The sequence below is a fragment of the Podarcis liolepis genome, assembly GCF_965112155.1.
Source record: "Podarcis liolepis genome assembly, chromosome: 3".
NCBI lineage: Eukaryota > Metazoa > Chordata > Lepidosauria > Squamata > Lacertidae > Podarcis > Podarcis liolepis.
The window spans coordinates 116,398,222-116,423,627 of record NC_139557.1 but is presented as its reverse complement, the minus strand read 5'-3'; the positions used below and the strand labels follow the sequence as shown (position 1 = coordinate 116,423,627).

Below are 25,406 nucleotides of genomic sequence, written 5' to 3'. Positions count from 1 at the left end.
CTCCTGCCCCAAAGGATCATTTCAGAAGAGATTGTAATTTAATACATGTCCCTCCCCCCCCCAAGGCCACATTCATGCCATCCATTCAAAGAATTAGGATACCATTTGAAACAGTCATGGCTTCCCCCAAATTATTCTGGGAGCTGTAGTTTGTTGAGGGAGCCGAGAAGTGTTCAGGGACCCCTCTTCCCCTCACTGAGTTGCAATTCCCAGAGTTCCCTGGGGACAGGGATTGGTTGTTAAGCCGTTCCGGGAACCATAGCTCCGTGGGGAAAAATAGGAGACATCTAGCTATTCCCAGCACCCTGAAGAAACTACAGCTCCCAGAATGCTCTGGAGAAAGCCATGGCTGTTTGAAGTGGCATCATAGTGCTTTAAATTCTTGGTGTGTCTGGGGTCCCTGTTATCCTCTTCACTGCGTTCTCCATCCACCCATGGAGGAAGAAACAGGATATAAATTGTTACAAGCAAAAGCTGTTCCTTTTCCCTTATGGGGTACCCAAGAGCCCATATAGAGTCCTTATGTAGGTTTTCTATCGGTAGGAGAAAATGACAGAGGCCAACCTGAGAATATTGAGAAGCAAAACAGCTAGTAGACCTGATCTTTATTAAACTGTTGCAACAGGGTGCTCACACACACACCCTACGCAGGAAGGAGGAAGAACCCAGAACCATGCTGTGCAAGCCCTTATATAGACTTTTGAAATTGCCCACCCTGTAGCTCAAGACCACCCAAGCCCACCCCAATACATCATACATACATCACAGAAGGGGCAGTCTACAGCAGAATCCTGTCTGGCAGAAAACTTGTTAATGGGTTTACCTGGACAGCCTGGCCATTCTTTTGTGGTGATAAAATACTTAATTCCTGGGTCCAGGTCATGGGCTCACCCTATTCATACCCAAATGTGCCTTTAAGGCAGGATTTGTGCCTTAAATGGAGAGGCTTTTCCCGTACAATGTGTGTGCCTATACCAGGGGTCTGCAACCCGCGGCTCCGGAGCCGCATGTGGCTCTTTTACACCTTTGCCGCAGCTCCGGGGCGGATACTAGCGAGGGGAGGAGGTGCATTGTGCGCCCCGACACTCCCCACTGTGGCGGGCGCTGTACTGTCTGTGACGTCGCATGGGGGCGGTGCGTGCGTTAGTCACGCACCGTCCCGACGTCACCTTCCCGCCCGCCTGCTACATTGTAAGGTGCATGTACGCTGGTCACTGTTTTGAAGGGGAGTGAAGAACACACACACACAAAAAGGTAACTTGTTAATTTAACGTTTATTTCTATAAGGAGGAGTAATTCTGAGGGGTCAAACAAAGAAATAATTTTTAAAAAGTGACAAAAAAGCTATTTGTATAGTGACGAGTTTTGCGGCTCCCAGTTTGTTTTTTCCTTCGGAAACGGGTCCAAGTGGCTCTTTTTGTCTTAAAGGTTGCAGACCCCTGGCCTATACAATGGAGAGGCTTTTCCCATTTCCATCCAAACTGCAGAGGAATATTTGAGGTCACTGAAAGAGTCAAAATGGCTTTAGGACTGTTTTACTGCACTGTTTCATAGACATGTGGTTTATATATTTATGTATGTGTTTGCCTGGTACATGTATGAGCATTTATTTTTATACCATAGACCTTATAATTCTCATAACATAAATTAAATTTAAAATGGATATATTCTCTCGCGCTTTGAAAACAAAGGAGCTGAGAGCATCTCTTGGTTCTTTGTGAAGGCAGTCCTGTATTGGGAATTTTTTAACGTTTGATGTTTTATTATGTTTTTATTTGTGCTGGGGCAACCCAGCCAGATAGGTGGGATGTAAATAATAAGATTTCTGTTATTTCTGAAGGTTACGCTATGGATTTCTGAACTGCATCCAGAAAAGAAGAAGACATAGACTGGAAATTCCTAAGCATTACCCGGGCACACATCAATGGATTCCTCGCATCTGGCTTCCTTTCCTCCAGTAAAATCTTATTTTAGCATTTGGGGTGATTTGATTTTTTAAAAAAATATACTACTTTATGTTGCGGGCCAATAAAACGGTAGTCAAAGTACTGGCGAGATACTCCCTCGCAGATTGTTTTATTCCGTTACAATATTTCTCATTATCTGAAATGTACTATAATTGTAAATATAATTTTTGTCAGCCGAGGATGTGTACACTAACGCTAAGCAAACCCGAAGATATAGTTAAGAACATGTGGGCAAAACCCACTGAAAGTTTCATTTGCCCAAGAACAAGGCTTCAGTGCCACGTCTAACTGACTCCTCTAACAAAAGCCAGCCAGAACTATGCAATAATTGTATTGATTGTTTGCCCATGGTAGGCATGATTTATGTAGGGGAGAGAACCTAGATTGTCTCAATGCAGAAATCCATCCGATGTCTTCAAGCACAAAGTTCACAGAGCCTTCCATACGCGTACTTTTGCATTCCGAAAACAGAGTGCTGAGTAACCGTACGTATTGCAAAATTAGCAACAAACTCTGCAGAGAGATTTTTGACAGAGAAGGCAGGACCTCTAGTGGCTATGTGTGCTATGTGTGCCCATATTCTCTAAAGGGTTAGATGGAGGGGCTTGGCGGTTACTTTTTATGTTGTTCTGCCTGATGTGCAGATATGTACTGTTTTAGAGCATTTTCCCCAAAAAACAAAGAAGAAGCAGAGCTCATTTTCTGCAAAGTACTTTAGCTATCTTTTTGGAAATTCGCAAAAAAAAAAAAATTCAACACTTCCAATACTCTGGGGTTTTCCCAGACATCTTAACCGATTTTCTTAAATTCCACTCGGACACTGTTTTCAAAGGACAAAACCCAGCTATGGCAGCCCTAATGATTGCATATGCTTTTGCCTTACCAGATACTATTTCAGGGGTTCGTGACTGTTTCTTATTTCCCTGCAGAGACCGACTTTCTAAAATTCGTTAGACAGCTTTCTGCAAAAGGACAGGCCTGCCTCTTTGCAGGTACTCTGCAGATTCAAAACCTGTTCTTTGTTTTCCAAGCATGGATTGGAGTTTTCTACCTCAGGGTACTGAAACACAAAGGTATAGTTGTCATTCCAAGGTTTCAACACCTTCCAACGGACGCATGTAGCAAAGCTCTTGCTTAAGGTACAGAATGTTCTCTCTTCCCACCCCACCTCCCCTGATATATTGGGAAGGCTCTGCTCATCAGCAATACAGTGGTACCTCGGGTTACATACGCTTCAGGTTACAGACTCCACTAACCCAGAAATAATACCTCGGGTTAAGAACTTTGCTTCAGGATGAGAACAGAAATTGCATGTGGAGGTGCAGCAGCAGCGGGAGGTCCCATTAGCTAAAGTGGTACCTCAGGTTAAGAACAGTTTCAGGTTAAGAACGGACCTCCAGAACGAATTAAGTTCTTAACCTGAGGTACCACTGTACTGTTACAAAGGTGGCCCGCTGTGGCATTTGCCCGTTCTTTGGCAAATATCTGTACAGGGGGCAGTGGCGTAGCGTGGGGGGTGCAGGGGGGGCCGGCCGCACCGGGCGCAACATCGGGGGGTTAGGCAAATCCACGGGTTAGGGGGCGCAAATTACTTGCCTTGCCCCAGGTGCTGACAACCCACGCTACGCCACTGACAGGGGGAGAGAGAGGGTTAATAGGTAGACGAATAGAAAAGCCCAGAGGCGGAGCCTACCTGTTTTTAAAAAGGCTTAGCCAGAGGTTTAGACAGTTGGGAAAGCAGTTGGAAGACAGCTGGAAATAGAGAGACAGTTAGTGCAGTTGGTTCTTGTGTGAGGGGAGGTGGAGGAGTTAGAGTGAGTTAGAGAGAGGATAAAATAAAACTAAGAGGAGAAAGGGTAATAGCATTTCGAATGCATTTAAAGTTTATTTGTGTTTGCAATAAACTACAATCTTCGTTGTTAACTTGAGAACCCGACTGAGACTAAGTGTTTTACCGAGGAGAAACTGGTTGGTGGCAGCGGATTACAGTGGTACCTCGGGTTACAGACGCTTCAAGTTATAGACTCCGCTAACCCAGAAATAGTACCTCGGGTTAAGAACTTTGATTCAGGATGAGAACAGAAATCCTGTTCTGGCGGCACGGTGGCAGCAGGAGGCCCCATTAGCTAAAGTGGTGCTTCAGGTTAAGAACAGTTTCAGGTTAAGAACGGACCTCTGGAATGAATTAAGTACTTAACCCGAGGTACCACTGTAGTGCTGTATGGGTCAATAGTCCGTGAAACTACCGGGGGCTCCGTACGAATGCCACACCCACCAACCCCCAACCTCTGCTAAGCGGTATAAGATCCCAGGGGGTTCCAGCGCAGAGAGGAGAAAATCCGTGGTGCATCTGCATCTGCACAACCAGACACCTTCATCTGCCCCAGCTGCAACAAAATATGTCTCTCCTGCATCAGTCTCCACAACCACAGCAGGTGCTGCAGCTATCCATCAGCCTGACCTCACTCACAAAGGCACACTCCTCCATTGTCTTCCAAGACAGATAGGTGCCAACTCAGTTCAACTCTGATCTGCCCCCCATTCCCTAAGGCTTAAAACACTAGACTGTACACAGCTTCCACTCTCCACTATCCCCAAATTTCCCATTCTCCAGAGCCACAACCACCACCCTCCTAGAAGCCAGTCCCAAACCTGAACCCTCTATTGCAACAGAATAAAAACTCAGTGGATGGGGGAAGGAAGAGTCCTTTGTACCTGACCTCTTTCTTTATCCACCCACACAAACACACACACACACACACACACACACAGCCGGATTTAGGTTGGATGAGGCCCTAAGCTACTGAAGGTAATGGGGCCCTTTATATGTCCAGCTGTCCTTTGTCAACAACAAATTGTTGCTGTTTTTTGTGTTGAATATATGCTATATGGTCATTTATGGACCTAATAGATATCTAAAGCCATTTGTACATGTGGCCATGCGACCAGTCCATGCAGAATGTAGGCACCCTATATATAGAAAGGAGCAAACCAGTGATATTTTAGGGAGCAGGCGAACAGGCTGGGCCCATTATTTACATCATAGGAGCCGACACAACACCAAGCACTGTTGCTTATGTAGGTTTGATTTTATTTGTTTTGTATCTTATATTTTGGAAATGTACATCCAGGTTTTATTCCCTTTAAATTTTTTGAGGGCCCCCAAGAGAGTGGGGCCCTAAGCTATAGCTTGTTAAGCTTATACGTAAATCCAGCACTGCACACACACACAACCCACACCAATTGCTGAAACGCCACAGAGAGCAAGGCCTGAGCAACACTGTAACTCTCTTGTTCTAGCCTGGATGAAACCCTGAACAATACTCTTCTTAAGGAGTGGGAACATTTTGTTGCAGCCCCCCCCCCCACGCTCAGATTTTGATGCTCTGTTCCCAGCAGAGAATACGCAAAAGCCACCTGACGTTCTCCCACAATACTCCTCCTTCGTCATTCCCTCTCTTCCCCATTTTCTGGAAACACTGAGGCTCCGGAAGCTCTGAGATTCAGCCATGAAGACCACCTTCCTTCTGTCTTTGGTTATCGTCCTTCTATTGCCAGGTAAGATGTTTGGGGACCACCCGTCTTCACCCTACAGGTGGGAGAGCAGGAAACATCAACCCTGTGGGGTGGGAGGATTCTTTGCTGTTTTAATTGCATAGTCCGAGAAATATATTCATAGAGTTGGAAAGGAGCCACAAGAGTCATCTAAGTCCAGCCCACAGCAATGCTGAAGCCACAGGTAAAGAATCTCTGACAGGTGGCCATCCAAGCTCTGTTTATAAACCTTCACTGAAGGGGAGTCCACCCATTCTGAGGGAGTCTGTTCCACTGCAGAACAGCTCTTACCATCAGAAAGTTCTTCCTAATGCTCAGCCAGAGTTTCCTTTCTTGTAACTTGAAGCCGGTGGTTTGAGTAACTTCGTTCTTGTAACTTAAAGCCATTGGTTTGAGTCCTACCACCCAGGGCAGGAGAAAACAAGCTTGCTCCATTTGCCATGGAACAGTCCTTTAGAGATTTGGACAGTGTATTGCTTCTCAGACTTATGTTCTCCAGGCTAAACATACCCAACTCCCTCAGCCCTTCCTCATATAACGGCCTTGGCGCACTATACCTGAAGGCGCATCTCCACCCCCATCATTCTGCCCAGGCGCTGAGGTCCAGCGCCAAGGGTCTTCTGGAAGTTCCCTCATTGCAAGAAGCAAAGTTACAGGGAACCAGGCAGAGGGCCCTCCCATCAGATGTCAAAGCGATAAACAACTACCTGACATTCAGAAGACATCTGAAGGCAGCCCTGTTCAGGGAAGTTTTTAATGTGTGACATTCTAATGTATTTTTAATCTTTGTTGGAAGCCACCCAGAGTGGCTGGGGAAACCCAGCCAGATGGGAGAGGTACAAATAATAAATTATTATTATTATTATTATTATTATTATTATTATTATTATTAGGCCTGGTTTCCAGGCTGAACTAGATGGACTAGATGAGCCTTGGGGCTATCCTTTCACCTCTACCGCTCTATGATTCCACGACAATATTGGAATAGTGTTTCAGATTGGGAAGGCCTGCCCTTAATCACAATGTTCCTCTTGTTTCTTCAAACACCCCCAGGGTTAAACCAGGCCAGGAGTCAAAAATGTGCAGATGGAGTATGCAGAAATCTTAAGGAGTGTTACAGGGAGGAAAAGTTGTGGGGACCATGCCCTCAGGATCCGTCCCAGATCTACTGCTGCTTTTGGTAAGCTGGCTCCCTCCCTCTTCACCAGCAGCAAGCCTATCATATTGCGGGGGGTGAATGAATCCTAACCTCTCATATTTCAGAATATCTTCACCCTGTTTACCTGTTCCCTTAGGGTAGGCATCAATTACCCACCCAGGAGAAGATTCGGACGTTTCTGAATCCTGAAGCAATTTTCCTGTGACACAGGATCTTTCTTCATCACCACTCCCAGAAGCCTTGTGCATTTGAGCTTGTCAGCTAATCAACCTTCCCAAAAGGGAACAGCAATTGTTGTCTAACAGAAATCTTGCATTTTCTTCTTCTAATAAAAGCAATGTAGTTGGGCATATGAACCAGTGGTGTGTGCTGATTTCCATAAAGGGAGAAGGAAGTCTCCTATCTCTGAAAAACAAACAGTTGCTACCTTTTGTAAAAATGACTGCTTCGCCCACCTTACCCTAGTCCCTATGAACTCCAGAACATAAATAACTTTTTGGCTGCATGAATGGGGGGGATATGTACAGGCTGTTCTAGCAAAGACGCTTCTCTTCTGTGCCAAGGACAGCTCAGACTTGCAGCCTGCAGAAAGGAAGCAAATTTGCACATATCTCATGAAGTGGCTTATTTTGCATTTCCTCAGTTGCAAGGGGGAGAAGGGGTCTGTTCGCATTTAGGGGTGAAACTGCCTAATATGCAGTCATCAGAACAATGTGTGGAACAAAACACAGCCATCCTTTGAAATTCACACTCCTCTGAATTTTGCATTGCAGTTTTCCAGGTGGGAAACACATACAAAAAATGGATATTCTGGAATCTAGTGTGCATAAAAATGCATTTATCTGTGAAATAGATAGATAGATAAACTTTATTCGCATTAGCCAACGGCCATAGCAACATAAAACAAGCAATATATACAAATAAAATATATACAAATAAAAAGGACAGCAATTGGTAAAAATGGCAATCAAATTGCCAAGATTATCGTTCAGATAGTGGCCCTTAATCTCATTGCACCCTTGATAAACCTAGCAACCTTTGCTGTTGTCTGATCATTTTGATCTGATAAAAGAAAGAACAATGTGGCCTCAGACGGGCGGCCTGGGATGGTAAGTAGGAGTGGGGTGATGATCTTATTCCTCAGATCTTTATAAAGGACAGGAAAATATGAGCCACTGTTTCCAGATTGCCATCTCCACAAGGGCAGAGTCGTTTCTCAGTTGGAATCTTTTGGTATCTGCCCTCAAGTACGGCAGAGGGCATCACATCCAATCTGGCCAGTGTGAAGAAGGCACGTCTGTATTTTGGGATAGTTAATAGGATAGTTAATTTATACAGATATGGTGCCAGGGAATCAAACTGAGAAGGGGGGGGAGGCATACCAAGGACAGAATTTCTTTATAATGGCCAGATTGTTCTGTTGCTCTAAGTCCTTCAGGTTTGGGGAATGTGCAAATTTATTTAAACTCAGTTGACAAATTTATCTGTAAACGGAAGACGATTAACTAAGAATTCTGTAATTGGTAAACAAACGTTTTAAACAAGCAAATAATCAGATCACACACTAAGTTATCCTGCCTCTTAGTAAGCTTAGGCCATTTTTTCAAGCATTTACTGTTTTGGACAGAACTTCTTGAGCAAATTACTACAAAGAAAAACTGCCACACTAATGGTGGGGTGTGCTTCTATGCCGAATGCCCTAGTAATGCAAAGAAGACTGGAACATGCAGCGACAGCAGTAATCTTTGCTGCAAACATTGAGTAACAGAACTGTAAGAAAATTCTATCCGTTTGACTAAACTGTGTTCTTTTTCCTTTATATTTCTCTGTACATACGACATGAGAATCCAGATGGGCTTTGATATGGGAAAATTCGCAGCATATCTGCCACTATTTAGAATGCAGTGTTGAGAACAAAATTCAGCTTTCCGGGAAATAGAGTCCTTATGTAAGTTCTCTATCGGTTCTCTTTGTGACGGCAGCCTCTATCGTTTTTAAACGTTTGATGTTTTATTATGTTTTTATTTGTGTTGGACGCTGCCCAGAGCGGCTGAGGCACACATCGATGGATTCCTCGCATCCTGCTTTATTTCCTCCAATAAAAACTTATTTTAGCATTTGGGGTGATTTGATTTTTTCTTTTAAAGACTACTTTATGCAACATTGGCTCCCAGTATGTTTCCGAGCACAATTCAAAGTGTTGGTGCTGACCTTTAAAGCCCTAAACGGCCTTGGTCCAGTATACCTGAAGGAGCGTCTCCACCCCCATCATTCTGCCCGGACGCTGAGGTCCAGCGCCGAGGGCCTTCTGGCGGTTCCCTCATTACGAGAAGCAAAGCTACAGGGAACCAGGCAGAGGGCCTTCTCGGTAGTGGCACCCGCCCTGTGGAACGCCCTTCCAGCAGATGTCAAAGCGATAAACAACTACCTGACATTCAGAAGACATCTTAAGGCAGCCCTGTTCAGGGAAGTTTTTAACGTGTGATATTTACTGTATTTTTTGTTTTTATGGAAGCCGCCCAGAGTGGCTGGGGAGGCCCAGCCAGATGGGTGGGGTATAAATAAATTATTATTATTATTATTATTATTATTATGCTGCGGGTAGTGAAAGTACTGGTGAGATACTCCCTCGCAGGTTGTTTTATTCTGTCAGAATATTTCTCAGTATCTGAATTGTACTTTAATTGTAAATACAATTTTTGTCAACCCAGGATGTGTACACTAATGCTAAGCAATCCCGAAATTATAGCTGAAAGTGTGTGGGCAACATCCACTAAAAGTTGCTTTGGCCAAGAGCAAGGTTTCATGGCCACGTCTAATTGACTCCTCTAACAAAAGCCAGCCAGAAATATGCAATAGTTGCATTGAATGTTTGCCCATAGTAGGCATGATTTATGTAGGGGAGAGAACCTAGATTGTCTCAATGCAGAAATCCATCCGATGTCTTTAAGCACAAAGTGCACATAGCCTTCCTTACACGTACTTTTGCATTCCGAAAACAGTGCTGAGTAACTGCACGTATTGCAAAATTAGCAACAAACTCTGCAGAGAGATCTTTGACAGAGACGGCAGGACCTCTAGTGGCTATGTGTGCTATGTGTGCCCATATTCTCTAAAGCAGTGTTTTTCAACCACTGTTCCGCGGCACACTAGTGTGCTGCGATATGTTGCCTGGTGTGCCGTGGGGGAAATTCGAAAGATTTTTTTTTAAAAAGTCAAATTTTTGCCCACTAGGCGGGCGCCAGACTGTGTCCACCCTATTTTCCATCTGTCCTGGGTGGGGATCAGATCAGATGGGATCGGATGAGAGCGGACAGGCGGTCCGCTCTCATCCGATTCCCCATAGAGAGCAGTGGGGCTCTGACATCTCCCTCTCCGCACACAGTGGTGGTGTGCCTCGTGATTTTTTTCATGAAACAAGTGTGCCTTTGCCCAAAAAAGGTTGAAAAACACTGCTCTAAAGGGTTAGATGGAGGGGCTTGGCAGTTACCGTATTTTTCGCCCTATAAGACACACCTAGTTTTTGGAGGAGGAAAACAAGAAAAAAAATATTCTGAATCTCAGAAGCCAGAACAGCAAGAGGGATCGCTGTGCAGTGAAAGCAGCAATCCCTCTTGCTGTTCTGGCTTCTGGGATAGCTGCGCAGCCTGCATTCTCTCCATAAGACGCACACACATTTCCCCTTACTTTTTAGGAGGGAAAAAGTGAGTCTCATAGAGCAAAAAATACGGTACTTTTTCTGGTTTTCTGCCTTATGTACAGATATGTACCGTTTCAGAGCATATTTTTTTCCAAAACAAAGAAGAAGCAGAACTCATTATTATATTATCTTAGTTACTTCTCAGATATGGAGTTTACATCTTTTCCATAGCACTTTGGGGACAAAGGCAACAGTACCAGGAAAACACAGCCTTGCCAAACTATATTTCCTGCCCATCGCAACTCTTCTCTTCCATAAGTCAAAGGTGGGTCACTTGCAGGATTTGCTGGGCAGAACAAGCTTTCTTCCAAACCTTGACCCCTGAACTAGAGAAAGCAAACCCTGCTTAGCACATTCCTCACACAGGGACACTGGAAGGTGTGTTATAGCAAGTGAGACCATTTTCCATCAGAGCATTGGTCCATCTAATTCAGTATTGCCTGCACTGACTGGCAGCAGCTCTCTAGGGTTTCAAACAGGGTACTCTCCCAGCCCTAACTGGAGATGCTGGGGACTGAACCAGGCATATTCTGCCTATAATGCAGATGCCCTTCTCTCACAGCCCTTATTGTCTGGATTTCCATCTCTTTTGAGCTTGCCCCTTCTGCCATGACAAGTAATTATTATTATTATTATTATTATTATTATTATTATTATTATTCCGGGAAGATTGTTCTATCAGGGCTCTACCACCACCATCGATCCCCGGCATTGAATGTGTTGGCCTAGTGTGGGGCTCCGAGGTGGGGCTTGGCTGTCTGGCTGGTGTACCGGCCACCTAGCGCACCAGCAGCCACCCTGTCAGGCCTGCTGGAGGCGGTGGCCGGCTGGGCCTTGGAGTTCCCTAACCTATTGGTATTGGGGGACTTCAACATCCATGCCGATGCCACTCCCTCCTCACAGGCTCTGGACCTGGTGTCTTCCATGGCGACACTAGGGCTCTCCCAGTTTGTTTCGGGCCCCACACATCAAGCAGGCCACACGCTGGATCTGATCTTTGGCGTCGGTATAGATGTGATCATGTTTCCTTCGATGAAGGTGCCATGGTCTGATCACTACGCTCTGAAAGCCAGGATTGACGTTCCACCCCCACCCTGCTTAGGTGGTGAGCCGATTTGGGCTCGCCCGCGGAGGCTGATGGACCCTGATAGATTCCGTCAAGCCTTGCGGGACCTTTCTCCCCCTGGCGACTCATTGACTGAGCTTGTTGAGGGCTGGAATACCCAGCTCCTGGCAGCCATCAATGAGATCGCACCTAAGCGCCCTCTGCGACCCCGCAGAAACCGGGCTCCCTGGTTTACTGAGGAGCTCCGGAAAATGAAGTGGGACCTCAGACGGCTAGAGCGAGTATGGCGGGGTGCCCGTGACGGAGCCTCAAGAACATCTTATAGGGTTTTTATGAAAACCTACGAGATGGCAGTGAAGGCCGCTAAGAAGTCCTACTTCTCGGCCTCCATTGCATCCGCTAGCTCTCGCCCGGCACAATTATTTAGTATAATTCGGTCTTTAACGTCCCTCGAAGGACAGCCAAATTTAAATAACAATTCGACACACAGCTGTGAGGCATTTGCGAGCTTTTTTGCGGAGAAGGTCCTGTCGCTCCGCCATGACCTCCCTGCCAATTTGGATACAATAAAGGAAATGGAGGCCCCTCGACTGTCCTCGGGTCCAGTATTGGACCACTTTGACCGGATATCCCCAGCCGATGTGGACAGACTCCTCCGAGCTGGAAAGCCCACCACTTGTCCTCTCGACCCGTGCCCATCTTGGCTGATTAGAGCGTGTCCAGACGAGGTGCGGGGCCCCCTGGGGGATATCATCAATTTGTCCCTTGGCACCGGAACATTCCCAGGGGAACTGAAGGAGGCAGTGGTGCGTCCGCTCTTAAAGAAAACATCATTAGATCCCTTAGATCTATCCAATTACCGCCCAGTTTCGAATCTTCCATTCCTGGGTAAGGTGATTGAGAGAGCGGTTGCTGAACAGCTTGGTAGGTTTCTGGATGAAACATCGGCTCTGGATCCATTCCAGTCCGGCTTCCGCGCTGGCCATGGGACCGAGACGGCTCTGGTCGCCCTAACAGATGATCTTCGTAGACAGCTGGATCGAGGCGGGTCGGGGCTGCTGATTCTTCTAGATCTGTCAGCAGCTTTCGACATGGTCGATCACGAACTTCTGGACCACCGCCTCGCCGACGTGGGGATTCAGGGCACAGTCCTTCAATGGCTGCGCTCGTTTCTCTCTGGTCGGGGACAGAGGGTGGTGCTTGGGGGGGGACTGTCATCCCGCCACTCCTTGGTGTGTGGAGGGAGTCAGGCTGTGCCCTGACCAAAGGCCTGGTGGAACAGCTCTGTCTTGCAGGCCCTGCGGAAAGATGTCAAGTCCCGCAGGGCCCTAGTCTCTTGTGACAGAGCGTTCCACCAGATCGGAGCCATAGGCGAAAAAGCCCTGGCTCTGGTTGAGGCCAGCCTAACCTCTCTGTGGCCTGGGACCTTCAGGGTGTTTTTGTTTGAAGACCGTAAGTTCCTCTGTGGGACATACCAGGAGAGGCGGTCCCGTAGGTACGAGGGTCCTAGGCCGTATAGGGCTTTAAAGGTTAAAACCAGCACCTTAAACCTGATCCTGTACTCCACCGGGAGCCAGTGCAGCTGGTATAGCACCAAGTGAATGTGATCTCGCAGCGAGGACCCCGTAAGGAGTCTCGCTGCGGCATTCTGCACCCGCTGGAGTTTCTGGGTCAGTCTCAAGGGCAGCCCCACGTAGAGCGAGTTACAATAATCCAGTCTAGAGGTGACCGTCGCTTGGATCACAGTGGCTAGGTCAGGGCGAGAGAGGTAAGGAGCCAACTGCTTAGCTTGGCGGAGATGGAAAAATGCCGCCTTTGTTATAGCTGCAATCTGCGCCGCCATGGAAAGGGAGGTGTCGAAGATTACACCTAAACTCTTAACGGACGGTGCTGGCACTAATTGCGCCCCCGCAAGTGCAAAAGTTCCCTAAAAGGAAGCAGTGTGTGTGTGTGCGTGTGCATGTGTGTGTGTGTGTGTGTGTGTGTACTGTATTTTCTGTACTTAAGCTCAGAACGACACAAAAAAACCTTACTTTTCAGTACATTGAGGCCCAAAATGGGAAAGTCCATGCTTGGAAAACAAAGAGCAGGCTTTGAAACTGCAGAGACCAGAATTGCATACATTTAAATGTACCTGCACTTTTGCAGTCAGATGGATAGGCTACAAATAATGAAATTATTATTATTATTATTATTATTATTATTCCCTTAACCTCTTCAGACCAAACAATTTTTTAAAAAAAATAATAATAATAAATCGTTCCAGTAACACCTTAGAGGCCAACTAAGTTTGTTCTTGGTATGAGCTTTCGTGTGCATGCACACTTCTTCAGATACACTGAAACAGAAGTCACCAGACCCTTATATATAGTGAGAGGGTGTGGAGGGGCATTACTCAGAAGGGTGGTGGGAATGGGTGATTGGCTGGTAGGTGTGGTAAACCAGTTGACAACTGTTAATGACTGCGATTGGTCTTACAGGAAAAAAGCAAGGGATGAGATGGCCAAAAATAGCTTTATCATGTATGAGATAAGAATCCAATGTCTCTATTCAGACCAGGTCTCTCCATGGTTTTAAGTCTGGAAATAAGTTGCAATTCAACAACTTCTCTTTCCAGTCTATTTCTGAAATTCTTTTGTAATAAGACAACTACTTTGAGATCTTGTATAGAATGTCCTGGGAGACTGAAGTGTTCTCCTGCTGGTTTCTCTTCAGCCCAGTTTACTTGAAGGACCACCTTTGCTCCACATACGCCTACTTGACCGTTTTGATCTGCGGAAATGGCAATGTGACAATTGCAAGAGACCAGTCATTCTGCACTTTCAAGGAATCATAAATAGGCGGGGAGCTTGAGAGTGTAGGAGCTGCCCCGCTGAAAGAATGATTACTTACAAGTAAAGAGCAGCTTCTGCAGATCAAAATGGACAAGCGTGCATGTGCGAGAAAGATTACCGTATTTTTTGCACCATAACACTCACTTTTTTCCTCCTAGAAAGTAAGGGGAAATGTCTGTGCGTGTTATGGAGGGAATGCCTACGGGTGGCATGCCTATGGATTTTCCTCCTCAAAAAACTATGTGCGTGTTATGGTCGGGTGCGTGTTATAGAGCGAAAAATACAGTATCCTTCAAGTATACGGGTCCCAAGAAGCTACGGACTTAATCTACCTTATTTTAACCATCTGATGATTTCTAATGATTGGAGGGTTGTCATATCTCAAGAAGTGAAAATCCGGTCACAAAAGTATTTTTCTACAAAGTACTTTAGCTATCGTTACAGAAATTTGCAAAAAAATAAATAAATTAAAATTCAAGACTTCCGATACTCCCGGGTTTCCCCAGACATCTTAACCAATCTTCTAAAATTCCACCCGGACGCCGTTTTCAACGGACAAAACCCAGCTATGGCAGCCCTAAATGATTGCATATGCTTTTGCCTTACGAAATACTATTTCAGGGGTTCATGAATGTTTCTTATTTCCCTGCAGAAACCGACTTTCTAAAATTCGTTAGACAGCTTTCTGCAAAAGGAGAGGCCTGCCTCTTTGCAGGTACTCAACTCTGGTCTCTGCAGTTTCAAAACCTGTTCTTTGTTTTCCAAGCATGGACTGGAGTTTTCTACCTCAGGGTACTGAAACACAAATGTATAGTTGTGTCGCGCCAAGGTTTCAACACCTTCCAACGGACGCATGTAGCAAAGCTCTTGCTTAAGGTACAGAAGGTTCTCTCTTCCCACCCCACCTGCCCTGACACATCGGGAAGGCTCAGCTCATCAGCAATACTGTTACAAAGGTGGCTAACCAACCCCAACCTCTTCCAAGTGGTACTGAGATCCCAGGGGGTTCCAGTGCAGAGAGGAGAAAAGCCATGGTGCATTTGCAAATGCACAACTGGACGCCTTCATCTGCCCCAGCTGCAACAAAACATGTCTCTCCTGCATCAGTCTCCACAACCACAGCAGGTGCTGCAGCTATCCATCAGCCTGACCTCACTCACAAAGGCACACTCCTCCATTGTCTTCCGAGGCAGATAGATGCCAACTCAGTTAAACTGAGTGGAGGTATTTCCCCTGCCCTCTCTTCCACTCCACCCACCCATCCAGTTTGTGATGGCCTGGGATTCCAATTCTGAGAGTGAACCGGAGGAATCCCAGCCGGCACAGGAGTCCCCGCTTCCAGGGCCGGCTGAACTGGGGCAAGGCCTAGATTCTGAGGAGCCTGCACCTGTGCCAGATCCTCAGGAGCAGGCACCAGGTGAAACCATTCTGACCTCAGAGGTGCTTGAGGACTCAGTGTCTACAGGTGAGCCTTCCCCGGGGCCCAGTAACCCTTCAGCCTCTCCTGAACTGCAGAGGCTTAGGGGAGAGAGGCGAAGGGAACTGGTTTCTCCCAGGAGGAGTGCTCGCCTTAAGGCCAGGAGAGGCGGGGCTCCTGGGGTCCGGGACCGCCCCTGGCCTTAGAGAAGATAAAGGTCAGTCAGCCCGGTCCCAGGTTGCGGGAGCAACGTCGTCATTGAAGAGCTGTTTCGGCCAGCATCCAGTCCTGTTCCTCCAGTGTTCCTGTTCCCCGCCCGGCTTCCTGCTTCTGATCTTCGAGTGTTCCTGTCCCCGCCCGGCTCCCTGTTTCGGACCTCACCTCGCACTTTGTGGACTATCTCCAGGCTAGTGACTCAGGACTGAACTTTGACTATGGTAACAGTAACCTTCCCCCCGGGACCAGCACACAGTTTTAGCCATAATTCTTCCCAACAGTTAAAACCATAAAAATGCAACGTTCTGGCACATGTGAAGTTATCATTCAATGGCACATGTGAAGTTATCACTTTCTTTCATGGCCCCACAAACAACCAGGTGGCATATTCATTAGGTGCCATTTTTTTCAGTCCAGAACCTTTATACTTGTTCTCAACATGCTGTGGTCTAAACCACTGAGCCTCTTGGGCTTGCCGATCAGAAAGTGGGTGGTTTGAATCCCCGCTACAGGGTGAGCTCCCGTTGCTCTGTCCCAGCTCCTGCCAACGTAGCAGTTCGAAAGCACACCAGTTCAAGTAGATAAACAGGTACTGCTGCAGCGGGACGGTAAATGGCATTTCCATGTGCTGTGGCTTCCGTCATGGTGTCCCGTAGTGCCAGAAGCAGTTTAGTCCTACTGGCCACATGACCTGGAAATCTGTCTGTGGACAAACACCAGCTCCCTCGGCCTAAAAGCAAGATGAGAGCCACACCCCATAGTCGCCTTTGACTGGACGTAACCATCCAGGGCTCCTTTAGCTTTTTACCTTAATTTGAGATCACAAGTGTGGTTACTCGATGCACATTTGAAAACCCTCCCCTTGATTAGACTGCCCCACACCTTTTCCTCCATGCAGCAAGTGGTGATTGTGTGTCAAGGCCCCATGACTGCCCCCCATTCCCTAAGGCTTAAAACACTAGACTGTACACAGCTTCCACTCTCCACTCTCCCCAAATTTCCACCCCCATTCCCTAAGGTTTCAATAGAAGAAGAAGAAGAAGAAGAGTTTGGATTTGATATCCCGCCTTTCACTCCCCTTCAGGAGTCTCAAAGCGGCTAACATTCTCCTTTCCCTTCCTCCCCCACAACAAACACTCTGTGAGGTGAGTGGGGCTGAGAGACTTCAAAGAAGTGTGACTGGCCCAAGGTCACCCAGCAGCTGCATGTGGAGGAGCGGAGACACGAACCCGGTTCCCCAGATTACGTGACTACCGCTCTTAACCACTACACCACACTGGCTAGACAGTACACAGAATATTGGTTTTATGGGATCAAATAACAATTTTATTGTTACAGATGTGAAGGTTTTGCCAAAGGCATTGGGATAAGCAGCCGTGTATGTCGTTCCAGGGACACGGGTGGCGCTGTGGGTTAAACCACAGAGCCTAGGACTTGCCGATCAGAAGGTCGGCGGTTCGAATCCCTGCGACGGGGTGAGCTCCCGTTGCTCGGTCCCTGCTCCTGCCAACCTAACAGTTCGAAAGCATGTCAAAATGCAAGTAGATAAAGAGGTACCGCTCTGGCAGGAAGGTAAATGGCGTTTCCGTGCACTGCTCTGGTTCTCCAGAAGCGGCTTAGTCATGCTGGCCACATGACCCCGAAGCTGTACGCCGGCTCCCTCGGCCAATAAAGCGAGATGAGCACTGCAACCCCAGAGTCGGCCACGACTGGACCTAATGGTCAGGGGTCCCTTTACTATGTCATTTCAGCCCGTCTGCTGGCAGTGACACTAAGGGTAAAGCCAACCGGAAGGTATGCCCTATGACCTCCATCAAATCAGGGTGTCTCCTAAGGGGTTCCCATTGGAGGAGTGGTCTGGCCCTAGCCCCCATCTGGGCATCAGACAGGAGTCACTCCTTCTGGATCCTTTGGGATACCATTACCCAAGGAAGGGCAGTCAGGGGCTACAACATCCCCTCCAACCATGATCTAAGCTTACCTCAAAGAGGCCGAATGTCCAAGCAAGCCCAGAACACCATTGGGCAGTTGGTCCCATGCCCAGGGGACCGCCCTGAAAGTCCTGCGGCTACTGGCCAATCTCGCGGCAATCAGACGATCCGGTCTCTGATTGGTTGCCAGTTCACAGGGGAGGTCCCGGGGCCCACCTCCAAATTCGCCAGCCAAAGAAGGCAAACAGACTTGTGAAATTGGTATTTGCCTAACCCCAACACCCTTGGGCAGGTGTGAATATGCACACCCACACACCCATTTCCAGAACTCTTTCCCTCTGTTTTCCAATGGCCACACCATGAGGTAATGCAGAGCCATTATGTTCAAAATGAAACCAGTTTCTCAAGAAGTGCTTTCCAGGAACAAAAGATTAAATCTGCAACAGATCTAAGACTCTGTGTGGGCCACATAGATACTGATAGGACTCAGTCTCCATTGATTTGGGGTGCTTTTCAGCTTTTCACCCACTGTGAAGACTTAAATCAAATGTTTTCCCTCCCCTCTTCAAATTCCCTTCATTCTGGAAGGAGATGGGCATTTTACAAGGAAAGGGGAGCACCTAGTGGAGTGAGTTTGAGTTGCAATGCTTAAATGCTGAAGCAAAGGCAAAGCACAATTATCATGATGGCTTTTTTATAATGCAGATGTCATGGCCTGGTTGGAAGCAGAGGCATGGTGGGAGGAACTAACTGGAGGACCCCAAGGGAAGAAGCCTCAGAGCCCAGGGAATTTGTAATGGGACAATGATGGGTGGTCAGAAGGAGAAGAGGGAGCAGAGTGGGAAGTGACAGAAGCTGAAATGTATGTGTTAGAGAATCAGAGGCAGAAGCTAAAGTAGGAGAGGAGGGAGACCAAGAAGCTGGTGAAGAGCCATGGGTATCTCTCTCTCCTCCCCAATTGTCTCCCAGAACCAGAAGAGGCATGAAAAGGGCGAAGGAGAGATTGGCGATGTACAGGCGCAGTCTCTGGTTGCTTGGAAAAAACCCTGGAGAGCAGAGGACTTAGGCAGCTGTGGGGAGTTGAGGACCTTCAGTCTCAGCAACTGCTTCATGGAGGCGAGACCTACCAGAGATGAGTTGCTATGCACCTGGAATACTGTGTCGAATTCTGGGCAGCAGGGTTTGAACGCATCCTGCAAGAATACTGACAGCCTTGATGTGCCTCTGGTTTCCTTGCCTGGTAAATTTGGCAACACCTCTTCCTTTGAGTCTCCAAGATCGTTCAAGGTTTCCTGCAACCCCCTTCTAAGCTAAGAGAGAGCATGGTTAGGCTTTCAAAATCCTTCCTGCCATCTTCTGTTAACTGATTGTCCAGGCTTTCACAATTTCCCCGGAGGCTTATAAATGCAGACCTTTGGAAGGACTCTGAGTGTCCCCACCATTGTTGTCACTCTCCTCCACTGCAGCCGTGCTGGTTTCTCACACAGAGGGAGTCAACCTTCTGGGGTGTCATGAAGCTCCTCCATCTCATCTTCTCTGCCCTCTTGACCATAGCTCTGGCTTCTCCAGGTAAGGAATAAGTGGACCTGTGCAACAGCTAGAAAACTTAAATGCAAACTCCAAAGCAGAAATCACTCCTGCTAGACTCCAGTGCTCATCATCCCTGACCATTAAAGGTAAAGGTAAAGGGACCCCTGACCATTAGGTCCAGTTGTGACTGACTCTGGGGTTGCGGCGCTCATCTCGCTTTATTGGCGGAGGGAGCCGGCGTACAGCTTCCAGGTCATGTGGCCAGCATGACTAAGCCGCTTCTGGCGAACCAGAGCAGTGCACGGAAACGCCGTTTACCTTCCCGCTGGAGCGGTACCTATTTATCTACTTGCACTTTGATGTGCTTTAGAACTGCTAGGTTGGCAGGAGCAGGGACCGAGCAACAGGAGCTCACCGCATCATGGGGATTCGAACCACCAACCTTCTGATCAGCAAGTCCTAGTCTCTGTGGTTTAACCCATAGCACCACCCGCGTCCCCTGACCATTAGGGACGGACAAATTGGTCAATTTTGGTTTCTCTCCCCCACCCCCAAACTTTAGTTCAGTTTTCCATATCAGCTTGCAAATTTTTAACATCCTCATGAAAATTCCACAGCGCTTTAATGCTATTTTCTCCTAATACAAATGTTTTTGATTAAGCTAGTAGAAGGAATAATAATAAATATAATAATTTATTTCTATCCCATCCATCTAGCTGGGTTTCCCCAAAAACTCTGGGCGGTTTCCAACAAAGATTAAAAATACATTAAAACATCGGTCATTAAAAACTTCCCTAAATAGGGCTGCCTTCAGATGACGTCAAATAGTTGTTAGTTTATTTGACATCTGATGGGAGGGCATTCCACAGGGCGGGCACCACTACCAAAAAGGTCCTCTGCCTGGTTCCCTGTAACTTTGCTTCTCACAGTGAGGGAACCACCAGAAGGCCCTCAGAGCTGGACCTCAGTGTCCAGGCAGAGCAATGGGGGGTGGAGACGCTCCTTCAGGTACACTGGACCGAGGCCGTTTAGGGCTTTAAAGGTTAGCACCAACACTTTGAATTGTGCTCGGAAACATATTGGGAGCCAATGTAGGTCTTTCGAGACCAGTGTTATGTGTTTACGGCAGCTGCTCCCAGTCACCAGTCTAGCTGCCAGCTATTGAGATTGCATCGCTCTGGTCTTGCAGTGATTTAATGAATTTCTTCTTTGACTGACGGTTGGAGTCTGGTGGTGTGAAATGCCAGATGAGCCCCCTAGATGATTGAGAGACTAAAAGCAGGCATGCTAAATCATTGGGGAAATATTGGGGTTCAATACACCAACACTCTGTGGGTTCTGCCTGGACAGCCCATAAAACCCAGACTCCAACTGTCAGTCATATGAGATATTTATTTAGGTGTAGCAAAGCCATGGCAACACAACCTCAACTAGCAAGATTCAGGTTGTCCGCAGTAGCCTTTAAAGGCTAATGCATCAAGACTTCCAGACTCTCCAAGTGTCCCTGTTTTCCAGGAACAGTTCTGGATTTACAGAAGCCTTCATGGTTTCTGATTTGATCCTAAAATGTCCCGCTTTTCCTTAGGATGTCCCTATTTCCATTGGAGAAGTGTTGGAGGGTATGGAGTTATGCAACCCCGGAGCCAAGGAGATATGTAATTAAACAACCTTTAGAAGACATCTGAAGGCAGCCCTGTATAGGGAAGTTTTTCAATGTTTAATGTTTTATTCTGTTTTCATATATGTTGGAAGCCGCCCACAGTGGCTAGGACAAGCCAGTCAGATAGACGGGGTATGAATAATAAAATTATTATTATTTTCATTACGGATTGGGTTTCCCTATTTTCTTCGGAGAAATGTTGGAGGGTATGAATTTTCTTTCAAATAAAAGTAAATGGGGAAATTTCTACTTGTCACAGCTCTGTGACTATACAGCAGGACATTCCATCCTTCAGCATCGTTGGGAGACCTAGACAAGAATTTCAAAAAGAATGGGGGAAATGCAGAGAATACTTTACCAAACAGTGCCCCCAAATATACACCTGGACTTGTTTCGATTAATTTCTACAGGAGACTTTGCAGTTTTTTAAGTCATAATTAGGAAAAATTGTAATAATCACATATAAAAGAAACAGTCTACAAGATGTAAATAAGGAGACCATTTACAGGCTAAAGGAAGTCTTTTATTTTTATGTTATGTTTTCTTTGTGTAAGGGGAAAGGAGTTTAATTTTGATAATTAAATTGTCAATGGTGGTGGGTTGGTTGGTTGGTTTGTATGAGTTGTTATGGACTATGTTTAAATAAAGAAAGAAAAGAAGACGAAAAAAGGAAGTCCGTGAGTTCTTATGTTATGAGAGACGGCGAAAAACTTTTCTATCTCTTGGTGAATTTCTACCTCTTTCCATTTCTGTAGGACTCGCCAATGTGCCTGATGAAAACCTTAGATGCGTACTTAATGGAGGCCACTGCAATTATAGCTATTGCCGCCGTCCAATGAGACAAATCGGAATATGCAAGAATGGCAGCAGATGCTGTAAATGGTAAGAAAGAAAATTCTGCCAGGGTGGCGTCCTTTAAGCTCAACCAGGACAGATTCCATGCGAGGCTTTTAAAAGAGAGGTTTAGGTGCCCACTGCAGTTGTCCTGGTTCCATAATAGGAAGAGTTTGAAAGCAAAATGGTGGCATAGTACCAGCTCCTCATCCAGGCAAATTCTTTTCTTTCTTTCTTTCTTTTTTAGAATACATTTTATTGCATTTCCACACATAATTAACATAATTTAAAATAACAATACCAGCTGGTTTGTCATTCCTTGGGACGAAAGTACAACAGCAGTTTAGCATTAGAGCAGGCATGTCCAAAGTCCGGCCCAGGGGCCTAATTTGCCCGCTGGTTGGTTTAATCCAGCTCCTGTGGCAGTTTATCTCCTGGAAATCCCCCCAAAAGTTCAACAACTTCAATCCTAAAAAAAGGTCAACCACTTCGGTCAGCCCTCGTGCAAGTTCACTTCATCAAATCTGGCCCTCTTTGAAAAAAGTGTGGACACCGCTGTATTACAGCCATTACTTAGAACAAGTTGATCATGCATATTGTTTCCGTGGGTCTGAGGAGGTTGTCCCGACTGATTATCTCATCACAGTAGGGTGCCAGAAGGTGGTTGGGGAAATGATAAAAAAGCTAAGCTGACATTTTTGTCCTTCATAGTGTGCATAGTGTGCATACAGGGACGCGGGTGGTGCTGTGGGTTAAACCACAGAGCCTAGGGCTTGCCGATCAGAAGGTCGGCGGTTCGAATCCCCACAACGGGGTGAGCTCCCATTGCTCAGTCCCTGCTCCTGCCAACCTAGTAATTCGAAAGCACGTCAAAGTGCAAGTAGATAAATAAGTACCACTCCAGCGGGAAGGTAAACGGCGTTTCCGTGCGCTGCTCTGGTTTGCCAGAAGCGGCTTAGTCATGCTGGCCACATGACCTGGAAGCTGTATGCTGGCTCCCTCGGCCAATAAAGCGAGATGAGCGCCGCAACCCCAGAGTTGGCCACGACTGGACCTAATGGTCAGGGGTCCCTTTACCCTTTACTTTAGTGTGCATAATAGAAATGCTCTTGCAGATTCTTTGTCTGGTAATGCATCGCTGAATGAAGTCTGAGCAATTGGGGACTTCGTGTGAGCCTCCTTCATATTGCACCTGCAAGGGACATTTCTCCCACAATGCCATGGGTGCTGCCTTCTACATGGTCAATCATAGAACTGCAGAGTTTGAAGGGACTCATCTAGTCTGACCCTCTGCAAGGCAGGAATATACAGCTGTCCCATATGGGGATATCTCTCCCCCACTTTGTCAGCAGCATGCTGTAACCAACTGAGTTCAGCTTTCAGTGTTGGAGCAATTCCCCCTTTGGCTTTCTTAATCTGACTTCATTCTTTTTCTGGGAAGATGTTCAAATGGTCATATTGTTGTCGCTGTTCTTGTTATCCTATCCAAACACAGGTTTTTGGGCTGAATGCCCAGCTGAGGGTTTGGAATCTGAGAAGCTGCGTCGCCATAACTCGCCGTTGCCACCAGATGCTCCTTCTTTGACATCAGTCTTCATGGGCCTTCATCAAGCTCTGCTGCACTTTGCAGATCCAAAAGGATATTGCTTCTCACTTTCAATAAAATAAGGTTGCATAGAAATCCCATTTGGTTTGTTTTGCTTCTTCTTTCCTTTAAATGGTTTTGCATCCTGCCTTTCTCCAAACATGGGGTTGTGGAGGATGGAAAACCAAGGTAATTATTATTATTATTATTATTATTATTATTATTATTATTATTATTATTATTATTTATACCCCGCCCTCCCCAGCCAAGGCCAGGCTCAGGGCGGCTAACAAGCAATAATAAAAACATGTTGAATGATTACAACTTAAAAACAAAAATAAAATACAACATTTAAAATATTAAGATGTAGCCTCATCGCAGGAGGAGAAAGGGAAAGAAAAAAGAAAGAGAGGGAGGGAATCAAATTGGCTCCAAGCCAAAGGCCAGGTGGAGCAACTCTGTCTTACAGGCCCTGCGGAAAGAAATCAGATCCTGCAGGGCCCTGGTCTCATGAGGCAGAGGGTTCCACCAGGCCGGAGCCAGTGCTGAAAAGTCCCTGGCTCTGGTTGAAGCTAATCTAACTTCCTTAGGGCCCGGGACCACTAGGCTGTTGCTATTTATGGACCTTGAGGCTCTCCGTGGGGCATACCGGGAGAGGCGGTCCCGTAGGTACGAGGGTCCTAGGCCGTGAAGGGCTTTAAAGGTCAAAAGCAGCACCTTAAATCTGACCCTGTACTCCACCGGGAGCCAGTGCAACTGGAAAAGCACTGGGTGAATATGCTCCCATGGCAGAGACCCTGTGAGGAGCCTCGCTGCAGCATTCTGCACCCACTGGAGTTTCTGGGACAGCTTCAAGGGCAGCCCCGCGTAGAGCGAATTACAGTAGTCAAGCCTGGAGGTGACCGTCGCATGGATCACTGTGGCCAGGTCGGGGCGAGAAAGGTAGAGGGAATGGAATGGAGTTCCTGGAATCCTGAACAGAAGCCTGTTAACAAAGTCATTTAAATAACAGAGGTGGAGTCAAGAGCCCTGATAACACTTTACTAAAGAAACTGAGCAAAAGCATCACTTAATTTGAGGAGAAAGGGACAGGAAAGTTTCATCTTTATTATTTCAGGCCTTGTACATAGCAGGGAGACATACAGCCAATTATAAAGAGGAAAAACTCCCCCAATCTTTGGGGAAGATCATGCCACTCTGCCTGACTGCTAAGCAACATCTCCTTTCTTCCTTTTGGCTAGTTGACTTTAACACTAGCAGAATTAACTCTTAACTTACAAACTGAATGATCCCTGCTGGTGCACTTCCAACACAGCCCTCCACACTGCAACATTTTTTTTTTGTGAATTATGTTACTATGTTTGTTTGTTTGGTTGGTTGCCTGGCTGGTTTATTAAATTTGCAAGTTACATTATCTTGCCCAGAGCAACCCAAAGCAACTTACAAACAAAGAGCCCACACTGAAACCAAGAGGAAAAAAGAAATACATTAAAAACATCCCACCCACTTCTAAAAGGTCACAGGTAGTTAAAGGCCAAAGGCCTGGTTATAGGGGAACATTTCTACCTGTCGCCTAGAGATAGGTCATGATGGTGCCAAGCAAGCCTCCATTCCACGAACAGGGAGCCACCACAAAAAAGGCCCATTCTTGTGTTGCCACCCTCTGGGCCTGTTGTGGAGGAGGCACACAAAGAAGAGCCTCAGATAATGATCTCAGGGTTCAGGTGGGTTAATATGTAGAGAGTTGATCCTTGAGGTATTGCAGTCCTGAGCCATTCAAGGCTTTATAGGTCAAAGCCAGCACTTTGAATTGGGCCCAGAATCTAACTGGCAGCCATGATTGGCGTAATTCTTCTTTCTTCCTTGGCGATCACTCATAGTCAAGTAAGATTGTCTTCCATAAACACGGTATTAACAGTGAATCTGTATGTGACTGTGGAGGCCAATTCTGG

General features: G+C 46.6%; 3 long non-coding RNA genes across 3 annotated transcripts; all 3 read left to right on the top strand.

Annotated features, from left to right (window-relative positions):
- The first annotated feature begins 1,451 nt into the window (after positions 1-1,451).
- LOC310702916 lies at positions 1,452-3,898 on the top strand. Its single transcript, XR_014523787.1, has 2 exons — positions 1,452-3,466; positions 3,611-3,898. It is a non-coding gene; the product is annotated as an uncharacterized lncRNA (long non-coding RNA).
- A 1,450-nt stretch (positions 3,899-5,348) lies between these two features.
- LOC310702821 lies at positions 5,349-7,037 on the top strand. The gene is made up of 3 exons (XR_014523633.1): positions 5,349-5,525; positions 6,576-6,702; positions 6,818-7,037. It is a non-coding gene; the product is annotated as an uncharacterized lncRNA (long non-coding RNA).
- A 12,038-nt stretch (positions 7,038-19,075) lies between these two features.
- Positions 19,076-23,531, top strand: LOC310702939. The gene is made up of 3 exons (XR_014523815.1): positions 19,076-19,414; positions 21,791-21,917; positions 23,365-23,531. It is a non-coding gene; the product is annotated as an uncharacterized lncRNA (long non-coding RNA).
- The last annotated feature ends 1,875 nt before the right edge of the window (positions 23,532-25,406 follow it).